An 11,307-nucleotide genomic window follows, 5' to 3' on the forward strand; every position below is an offset into this window, starting at 1 on the left:
TTGACCTAAGCAGCAAAATAAGGGATACAACCCTATTTCCTCCAAGATAACCTCGACCATGGTGGTCGAGCAGCCACATATGTACACCTCGCCACCAAAGCTCTCTAACTCATGGTTGGCATAGCTTTCCTTTCCTTTTACTTGCACCACATAGCACCCGTGAGCCAAGGCTCAGCAAGAAAACGATAAACAAGTGCATGAACAGTAAATACATATTCTAGATGCATATCTAGCATGACAAGCAGTAATAACCTACTCATGCATGCAAACAATTACAAATAAATGATCATAGGATCATTTTGGGGTCGCTGCCCTGAATAGATGAACAGAAAGTAAATCTATGGCCCTATGCCCCAGCTATGTGACCATAGAGTCACTTGGCACCCTTTGCCTTAACTCTAAGTAACTAGCCATAGAGCTAGACAAGCGCTTTGTTTCCAAACGACCATAGGGTCGGCCAACGTAATTGTACGTCCCTAATTAGGCCAAAGCCTCTCGACCAGCGCATAGCGCGCTATTACTTCCCTTGACTAATAAGTCAATGCCTTAACCAGAAATTCTGATAACCAAACAAACAGATACAAATATAGATAAGCATACTTCAGACAATACAAGTATGCATACATATTAATAATACATCTCAGCCAATTAAATACAAACAAAATAATAACCATGTTCCTTAACGGGGCCCAGCTCTGATTACGCAGACAATGCAAATATTCATTAAATAATTTTTTAGACATAGAGCATTCAAGCATCTTAATCAACGAGCACAAACATTACCTTAATCACACTCATTCTCAGGGGCTCGAGCCCTATTCATAATTACATTTAACAACCAGGCCAAGCCCTAATCACATATATCACATATTGGGTGCAGTTTTCTTACCTCAGGTCTTAGTGCAATGTATATTAAGAACAACCCTCGAGCACGATCCCAATTTTGAGCCCTTAGCAATATCCTAGTCAAAACGATAAAAGAGAATCAAGTCAATAACAAGTGAATAAAGGCTTCCAGACTGAGTCCTAGCCTCAGGGACATCGAATTCTACTAAACAAAGTAGTAGAATTGATCAAGTGCCCTAAGGTTTGAGTTTCTGCACTCAGAACCTTCCCAGGGCTTAAAAGCCCTTCAAGAGTTGTGGCCCAAGGCAAAAGAGTCACGACCCGCCTTAAGTCAGAGAGCCTAAGGGATCTCCTTTGGACCACACACACTGTGCAGCGCCCTTACAAGCATGATGACTCAAAAGGGATTTTAGGACTTGCTTCTCCCTGCGTTCATGAGAGCCGTAGCGCCCTAAGAATAGGTTTGCTGCTCGACATGAAAATCCAAAATTTTCCCCATTTTCTTCAAGCCAAATCTCACTAAAAACCTATCCAAACATAGCTAAATCCCAAAGACAAGGTTCCCAATCAACTCAGCACCTCAACACCAGCAAACCCAAGCTTAAACTTGGCCAAAACCTTACCAATCTCCAAATTATGATTTGAGTATTCAAAGTTCTAAAACTGAGCCAAAACCAGAGAAAACATATGGAATTAAGGCTAGAAATCAATACCTTCGCTGCCCAACACGATGCCAAGCTTTTCCCCAAGCAATCTCAAGCATATGCTAGCCTCGATTTCCCTTACATCACAAGGAATACAATGAATTGAGAGAAAGAGTATATAAGAGAGAGATAAAATGTTTCCTGAGTGATTCTCTTTAGTTTTCTATTTTTGTGAGATATCATAGAGTTGAAGTAACTCTAAGCAATCCCAAGGCTCGGGGTACCCAAAAATGTCCCTGAGGGTAAAATGGTCAAAGTCCCTGAAATTCCCTCCTAATCTCACAAACTCCTAATATATCCTTGAATATTTATCCCTGCTACCCGATATCCTAGTAATACACTAAATACCCAAAATACCCCTTGACTCACCCCGAGTAACCCAAATATATCCATATAATAATGTGGTCTCACACACATGCCACATATATGCAAATATATTCCAAGTATACCTGTAGCGGGCCAAATTATGAAAATTGTCCTTCCAATATGAAACAGGCCCACATGCATGTTTAATACACCTAAACATGCACATCTAGTCATATTATAATATAACTCACGTAATCATACAATGATACATATATAGATCACATAAAAACATATTTCATAATTAAACCACATAATTTTCCATAATTTGCCATCATTGCTCCCTAATTAAAGCCCTAAGCCTTAATAGGTAATTTGGGATGTTACAGTAGCTCTTAGCAGATTCATCTCAAACTTAATAGATAAATGTGTTCCATTCTTCAACTTGTTTTCAAGCACTTAAGAAGCACCTTGCGCAGCCACTAGTCTTGTAAAACCCTATTTATGGTGAAACCTTTCTTTTATATTTAGCAGTCCTTGAGCATGATGTTAGTGAAAAACTTATCAGAGAAGAAGGCAAAATCCAGCATCCAGTATACTACATCAGCAAGAGGCTGGTAGAAGTTGAAATAAGATACCCTCTGATCAAAAAGTTAGCATACTGGTTACAGCTTTAAGCAAGAAAACTGAGTCCATACTTCCAAGCTCAACTGATTACAGTTCTAACAAACCAACCCCTCAGGCAGGTTTTACAAATACTTGAAGCATCAGGTCGATTGCTCAAATGAGCAATAGAGCTTGGACAATACAAAATCACTTGCCAGCCACAGACTGCTATGAAAGGGCAAGCATTAGCAGACTTTATTGATGAATTCACATGTGTAGCAAATGAAAAAAAAAGTAAGGGGTAGCACTAGAAGTATATAAGGAAACCTGGCCAACATGGAAATTTTACATAGATGGTTCCTTAAATGAGCACAACTCGAGAGCTAGTATAATTTTGGCTACACCAGAAGGGCATCTCATTCATTGTGCATTAAAGTTTGGGTTTAATGCCTCAAACAATGAAGAAGAATATGAGGCCTTGCTAGCTGGCCTTCAACTTGCTAGACACGTTAAAGCTATATCAGTGGACATTTACAATAATTCACTGCTAGTCGTGAACTAAATTATGGGGGAATACCAAGCTCGTTGAATAAAAATGGCTTCTTAATTAAGCGAAGCTAAAGATATTCTTGCAAAGTTCACAAAATATACCATACAACAGGTACCACACAAGCATAATTAAAATGATGATGCCTTAGCTAAGCTAGAAAGAATTGAAGATGCAAACACTCTGAAAATAATACCAGTCGAGCACCTTTCCCAACCAAGTATCAATGAAACAGGGACAACGTTGTTGCTGGACAATTCTCCATCCTGGATTACTTTAATTGCTAATTATCAAGAGCAAAGGAATTTTCCCCAAGACAGAAACGAAACACGAAATATATCAAGGCAGGTTGCTAGATATGCAATTATAGATGGATTTATGTACAGAAGGGGATACTCAATGCCTCTACTACGATGTGATACTAAAGCATAAGCTGAACTATTGATGATAGAAGTGCATGAAGGGTTTTATAGCAATCACACAGGGAGCAGAGCTTAGCAAAGAAAATATTGAGGCAATGGTATTTTTGGCCAGCAATTAATGAAGTTGCATTGGAGTACGTGTGAAAAAGTGACAAGTGCGAAAGATTCTCTAACACTACAACAATTATGCCCATATATTACATTAAAATATAGCATATTTTAATAAGTGTTATTGTCGCATGGTAATAGAAAAAGACACGGAAAATGGGCGGTAAATGAAATACACAGGCGCCAAATGAAACACAAAAGCAATAATCCCTAATTACTCTACACGCCTCCGCTGTTTCTCTCTCACACTCAGTAACTCTCTCTCTCTCTCACTCGTTCAATCTTTCTTTCTTTCTCTCAGTTTGTTGCAGGTGTGTAACAAGGTGATGGGGCCAGGGGCTTCGGTCGTGTGACAGGGAGGCTCGACTCTTGGGTCTACGGCGTGGCTGGCTCGTGGGTGTGACGGTGCTTGCGGCAGTGGGTCTACGGCGTGGCTCGACTCGTGGGTCTACCACGGAGATTAACTTGCAGAGCAATGGTCCAGCATGCTGTACAGGGAGGAGCTCCAGCTGCTTACGCCCAAGAAATGGAGAGGCTAACCGCTAAAGAATCCCTTCTTCTTGCTGTGAGTCTCAAGTTTTAAGAATTTGTGTATTGTAGTTGATAAGACCTAGCATTTGAGCTTTGAATTTGGGATTATTTATTTATTCAGTTTAAGGATTCTGGGGGTTTTTCCAAGCTTCAATTTTTATGGGATTTTTACTTGTTCAAGCTAATCAGGTCGCCATTCTTGGAGGGTCGGTGGGATTTTTTTCAGGGCTGATGTCTTCCACGCAGTAGTTGAGGTGAGTCTTTCTTTGATTTTTGTGATCTGGGTTTGCTTTGTTTTTGCGTTTTGTGTGTCTGGGTTCTTCATGTTTTTGTGATTTTTTTGATCTGGGTTTTCAGCTATTATGGAATTCGTTTCCAATTTCTCGTCGAATCGTTGTGTTATTGATTTGCATTGCATGACCTGTTTGTTAATTTCAATTCCGTATGTGTAATTTTTCTTCTTTGCGTTTTGAGTTGCTCATTTTCTGTTTTGGTGTGTGATTGCTCTAATATGGAAATTTTAACGAGGTGAATGTAGATATTAGTTTTTTTTTTTTGGATATTTGAGAACTACGATTGTGTAGTTTGTGCTACCTTTTGAGCTCAATCTCTTGGCAATGAGTTCATAGATTTTTGGAATAAATTACAAGAAGGCAGGGCACCCTTTTGGTTAAAACGTCTCGTTTTTACCTTTTCAGCTTAAAAATAAATGTAGATATTATGAATAGATTATTGCTAATGTGAACAATGGAATTACGTTGAGTTATATGCATGGATATACACACACATAACTGAAATAGTTGCCTAAATATATATATATATATTCTGCTTTGCAATATGTTGTAGAGCATTACTATAAATTATAGTACCAGGTTCACATTGATATACCCACGTTTCAGTACATTTACTAATGTAATTGGTTTATATAATTTACACGGGTAGACAGCTGTTGCTGGCTTAGCTTTGTTTATATGGTTTGAGATTTTAGCTTCTCACTTGATACATATGTATAACAATACTCTTCTCTTCAAACAATTGGTTTTAATATGCAGGCTGAAGGATCATCAGCTGAATCTATAGCTGCTCTAGCCAAAGTTGATACTGTTAAAGCAGAGAATGGAAGCTGCTTATGAGACATTGCAGGTGGGTATTTGATCATATAAGTTATAAGCAGTGCAGCATTGGAAAATGTTGATGTTGCATTTGATTTACTCATTGATGGATCAACAGGATGCTGCTGGGTTAACTCAATTAAGTTCAACTGTGGAAGATGTTTTTGCCAGTGGTGATCTTCCAAGGGCTGCAGAAACCTTAGCTAACATGAGGCATTGCTTGTCTGCTGTTGGGGAGGTAATATTTTTCTATAAATTGTTTTAACATTATAGTCTACATTTGATATTTATAAATTTTGATGATTTTAACTTGATATTTTATTTTTCGTTTTGCTCATTTTAGGTTGCTGAATTCGCTAATGTGAGAAAGCAACTCGAGGTCCTAGAGGATAGGCTAGATGCAATGGTGCAGCCACATTTAACAGATGCATTATCCAGCCGGAAGGTCACCAAATTTCTTACAGCACTTGTTTTGCCTATGGCTTGCTTTCTGTTCAATTTATCTCTTATTAATTCCTTTTAGTACATACCATACGCAACTTGAATAACTTACATCTATTATCATCCTGCAGATAGACATTGTTCAAAATTTTTGGGGTATTCTCATTCGAATTGGAAGATTCAAATCACTGGAGCTACATTACACAAAAGTTCACCTAAAGCCCATAAAGCAGCTCTGGGAAGATTTCGATTCAAAACAACATGCTTTGCAAATGAGAAGATTGAAGCTGAAAGGCTATCAAGCCATGAGTTTCAATCAAGTTCTTCGACAATTTCATTCGCAAGTTGGTTGCCAAGCTTCTATGATGAGTTGATTCTTTATCTTGAGCAAGAGTGGAAGTGGTAAATTCTTCTGACTATATTTTTTTTTAAGCACCGAGGAACATCTTGTTGATACAAAGAAGCTATCACTGAATTTAAGCACTGAGCTTAGACTGTCATCTGCAGGTGTATGGTTGCTTTTCCTGAGGATTATAAAACTCTTGTACCAAAGTTATTGATCGAGACAATGGCAACTATTGGAGCAAGCTTTATTTCACGTATCAACCTTTTAATTGGAGAAGTTGTTCCTGAAACAAGATCTTTGGGAAAAGGTTTGTATGGACTTGTTTTTATGGTGCTTTTAAATTTTGTAGGCATTTAATATTATATGATATCTTTCAATTGGACAAGCTTTAAGTCATGCACTTTTACTTTTGGCAATTTATAAATTCTCCTATCAATGTGTTTCTTTTTATTCAGGTCTATTAGATACTATGTCTGGTGACATGCCAAAGGGAATTAAGATTCAGAGGAAACATTTGGAGGCATTGATTGAGTTACACAACGTGACACAGACTTTTGTTAGAAATATTCAGCATTCCTTTTCAGATTCTGATCTTCGAGTTCTAATGGATACACTGAAGGCAGTGTACTCTCCCTTTGAATCATTTAAACAAAGGTAAGCAATCATAAACTTTTTTGCACTTCCACATTCTTCTAAAATATCTAGGTTTTTTTTTTGAAAACTTTTTTTGTTATTTTTTCTTCATTATATACTAGATTCTGTAAATGCTATGTTCATTTTTTGATTTGATTGAATATGTATATAAGGTATGGACAGATGGAGCGGGCCATCCTTTCTTCTGAAATTGTTGGGGTGGATCTCAAGGGAGCTGTTACTCGTGGTGTGGGTGCCCAGGGGATTGAACTCAGTGAAACAATTTGCAGAATGGAGGAATCTATTCCCCATATCATTGTACTTCTTGAGGCAACTGTAGAAAGGTGTATCAACTTTACTGGTGGTTCTGAGGCAGATGAACTAATTCTTGCTCTTGATGACATAATGTTACAATATATCTCTGCTTTACAAGAGACAATAAGATCATTAAGAGTGGTTTGTGGAGTAGACCATGATGGTGTTGGTTCAAAGAAAGAGATGGGATCAGACAAGAGAGATGGCAACACTGCACGAAAAGTTGAATTGATTTCAAATGAGGAGGAATGATCCATTGTTCAAGGGGCTTTGCAGATCCTCACAGTTTCAGACTGATGTGTTGTAAATCATTAAAGCAGAAAGGCGGAAAGAGACCATGGCTTCTCCTTCTCCTTCTCACCTCACAGCTATCCCACAACGCATCTCAAAACCCTCCATTTCCCACTGTAAGTAAATCTCTCTCTTTCTCTCTGTATATATAATATAAATACGTATATATATGACACTAATAGTACCCTTAAGATGAACTAGTATGAGAAATAACTTAAACCCTTAATTTCATTGCTAAATTTTTCCTTAGTATATGTAAGATTTCTATGAATTTTAGAAGCTGCAATCCATCACGTAATAGTTTGTTTACACCTTATGGTTATTTTCAATAGCATTATTCTAGTAATTTAGTTGTTTTCCATATGGTTATATTCTAGTGGCATTGTATTAGCTATTATAAATTCATTGTTACTTTTTATATTTATTTTTTCATCTTGAATTCTTTGCTTCGCATAGAATTGGAACCATATGTTTGAAATTTAGAGTACTGTGGCCACTTGCTGTTCTATGAACACTGTCAACTCCATATATGCTAGCTAATTAAGAAGTGAAGTTTTCTCTTATCTCTGGTTTTGTTGCTTTTTGAGTGTAATATATTATTTTTATGCAGTACTCTATTCAATTTCCATGTACGTAACAATTTCCATGAACAAAGTGTAGTCACGGTTTTCTTTTCCTTTTACTGAGAAAAACAAAATCAATAAAAGCCAAGTATTATATATGGTAATATGCATCTAGCTATACATGATATGTTTCTTGAATTTTGTTTGTCTTGTTCATGTAGCTTCTAATTGATGGTAACTTATTGTTTTAATAACATAATTGCTGATGCCTTTTGCATGTTTATAATTTGTTTTTGTTTGCATATTGTAATGTGGTCCTGACAATAAAGTTAAGTTCTTTTGGGGGTTTTGTAGTGAAGGGTCACTACTACATGTGGAAGAAACTAAATGAAATTATGAGATTTGGGTTTGGCAATTATGAAATTGTATAAATTTTAGTCGATTGTCATGATAATTAAAGCTTGAATCTTTGGAAATAAAACTAGAAAATAGTATACTCAAATGGGTTATGAACCATGTTGAAAATGAAAAGAATTTATGATTCTTTTGCTGTTGGGCAAGTGATTTTTGACTTCTGATTTTTGGCACTTTTCGTAGTTGCAGGTTCATTGGCTGGTTCCCTCTTGTGCTTTCTCAATGTAATTTCTCTTCTCTACAAAATTATTGAAATACCATAGCCATTATTCAATTCATTTTAGTTATATTTAAGTATAAGTTATAGTGATGAACATAAGTGTATTTGGTACTATATATAGTACATGAATACTCAGACTAAATTCAATCTTTGTAGGGTTGCATTTATATTGTTGATGCATATAAAGGTTACTGGAGTAGCTGTGTTAAAGGGATTCACGCTGGACAAATGGTTCTGCGGCTAGTTGAAGCAATTGGTAACTTTTCAACAGTTTTTTCCTTCTCTCAATGTGTAAGCAATTATGTACTAAAACACACACACACTATAACAACTCCCAAGACTTGTTACAACTGATTATTACAGAGCTAAAAAACAATGTAATTGTGCCACTCTATTGATCCAAATGGTTTATTTGAGGACTGATATTTGAACAGAAAACTGTCTCATTCCCTTGTTTTCTGGTCTTATCTTTTTCTCATTACGAGCTTCTTTTGCTAATAATGTAATCCAATGACACAGATGTTTATCTTGCTGGGACTGCCATGTTGATCTCTGGCATGGGCTTATACGGATTGTTTATCTTTGACTTAATTACTTGTGTTAATACAGGGTTGCCTACAAAATAATCAGACAACTCTGGAATGGACTCTTTTTCCTTGGATACATATTTGAAACCAAGTATGCCTCTCTTTCCGTCCACATATTAAAAGAGGTTTATTAGTCACTCCATTGGGACTGCATTCATACTGTTAACTCTTTTTTCTGGACTTTTCTTTGAACTTTCTTTGTTTCATGTACAAACCTTGTTGTTTCTTTTTCATAGTTTAGTTAGCAAGAGAGTAAATAAAAGGTTGTGCTTTTTATGATTGTTGTAGTTTAATTTGATGAATGTGTATATATGTCTATTTGCTAACTCAGGTATCTGGAATTTATAGTGGTTATCTCTTGTTTATTTCTCTGAATTGGTATATTTTTCGAGTTATTTTATTTTGTTTCTTAGTCATTGAGTTGTTATAATATATGGCTTGAGTGTATTCTAGTTTCTTGTTTGGCCTTTTATTTTCTTGAGTTATTTGATTCCTTCTAGCTTTTCCTTTATTCTGAAGTTGTTTAGAGAGCAATATAAGGGAATTATTTTCTAAGTAGTTGCAAAGAGCAACAATAGAGGAATATGCTTGCTCTTATAAACTCTAGTTAAGATTAAGTTGCATTGATTTGTATTTCCTTGTTTTAATATCAGTAAAGGACATATAGCTGTTTTTTTTATTATTTGAAAAAAAAAAACTTTGCTTGATTATGTTTGTAATGTATCAAGCCTTTGCCTTGCTTTATGAAGAAAGTTATGAAACACTTTATGTCTTCATTGCTCCCTACTGTCTGAAAAACTATAATGTCTTAATGGCAGCAAGTTTTTTGACAAGTTTGATTTTATTTGCACTGTATTCTCTTTTCTTATTTATAGCTTTGGTAAGTTATAGTTTATATGATAGTTATGGGATTGGATTTTCATTCACTTGTTATATTATTTATTTATTTTAGTTTTCATCTTGCAGATGTTCCCAAGCTTTGTTTGAATCTTCATTTTGTTTTCTATTATGATTATTTATATTTTGATATTTCTTTGCTAGTTAATTTTCTGGCATTTCAGGAACTTGTTACTGCTTGGGTTGTCATCTTGGCTTGCCTTGTCCATGGGTTTGTTACAGTCTTAGTTGCTAGTGAAGCTCATGCAATAACTCTGGCTGTTGAGGGTTTGTTAGGAGTTGTGTTTACAGTGGCTGCATTAACAGATGAAGCAATGGATGTTGGTGAGGTATTTTTTTTTTTTTTTTGCTATAAGAGTTCTCTGATATGTCTACAAATTAGTTTATGAATTTTGACCTATATCTAATTTGTTCATGAAATTGTTTAAAAATCATGCTTTAAAGTTTAATTAAGTGCTTGTTCTCTTTGTTTAATTAACCCTGTTCAATCCCCAAATAACATCCAGCCATTTATTATAATTCAGAGTTGTTTAAGTTCTTGGCACAATGTTCCAGTGATATTTCATTATAAGTCTGTAAAAATTATAGTATAGCATTCATTCATTACCTGGGCTAAATACATGTTAGTTTGGATTCCAAGTGGGTTAATGAAATCTTTTACAGGTCTTTGTTAATTTTTAAGCATCTCCATTTTTTTTTTGTCTTTAGCACATATAATCATTAAGCTGTGCAAAATAGCTAGTGGTATGAGGTTCATCTCATCTGATGTTCATGCATATCTATGTAATAATCTATTTGGTTTTAAGGAAAATAATATGTGTCTAATGTCCATATGTGCTGTATTAGGTTCAGATCACTTCCAGGACTTGTCAACCAGACCCAAAGGGATATCATAGAATGTGAGAATTTTGTCTTCCGCACAAGTGCACAAAGGATGATGAATTGAAGGATGGAGCAAGTTTCATGCATGGTTTACTTTTGTGTATCTTGTAATGTTTTTGTTTTTCATTTTTGAAGTAAAAAATGTTCAAGAAACTTTATTATGTTATGCTTTCAAACTTTAGTTAGAACTAAGATCTCATGAAGTAGACACATTCATGGTTTGAATTAGTTATTGTTTAATGTAATACTTATGGTTTATCAATATATTGAGAATTACATTTTATGATTAATTTTGAATTTTTTTTATCAAAATACAATAATGAAAATCTTTTAATTAAAAAAAAACCATATAAGTATACTTATCAAAATAAAATTTAAAATTTAAAATTTTATTACTATATGTTATGATTTAAAAACATATTATAAGCGTAAAAAATCGTTATGGTTTATATAATATAACAAACTAAAAATGTTATCAAAATAATCAAATGTAACAATTGAAAAGTGTTATGAAAAAAGTACAAGATTAAACTTCAAAT

General features: G+C 35.1%; 1 long non-coding RNA gene and 1 pseudogene across 1 annotated transcript; both read left to right on the top strand.

Moving 5' to 3' along the window:
• The first annotated feature begins 5,043 nt into the window (after positions 1–5,043).
• LOC133794044 (conserved oligomeric Golgi complex subunit 7-like) lies at positions 5,044–7,211 on the top strand (annotated as a pseudogene).
• Positions 7,212–8,358: 1,147 nt separating this feature from the next.
• On the top strand, positions 8,359–10,667 carry LOC133794045 (uncharacterized). Its single transcript, XR_009875097.1, has 3 exons — positions 8,359–8,658; positions 9,012–9,080; positions 10,051–10,667. It is a non-coding gene; the product is annotated as an uncharacterized LOC133794045 (long non-coding RNA).
• The last annotated feature ends 640 nt before the right edge of the window (positions 10,668–11,307 follow it).

Source organism: Humulus lupulus, chromosome 8, assembly GCF_963169125.1.
Source record: "Humulus lupulus chromosome 8, drHumLupu1.1, whole genome shotgun sequence".
Classification (NCBI taxonomy): Eukaryota; Viridiplantae; Streptophyta; class Magnoliopsida; order Rosales; family Cannabaceae; genus Humulus; species Humulus lupulus.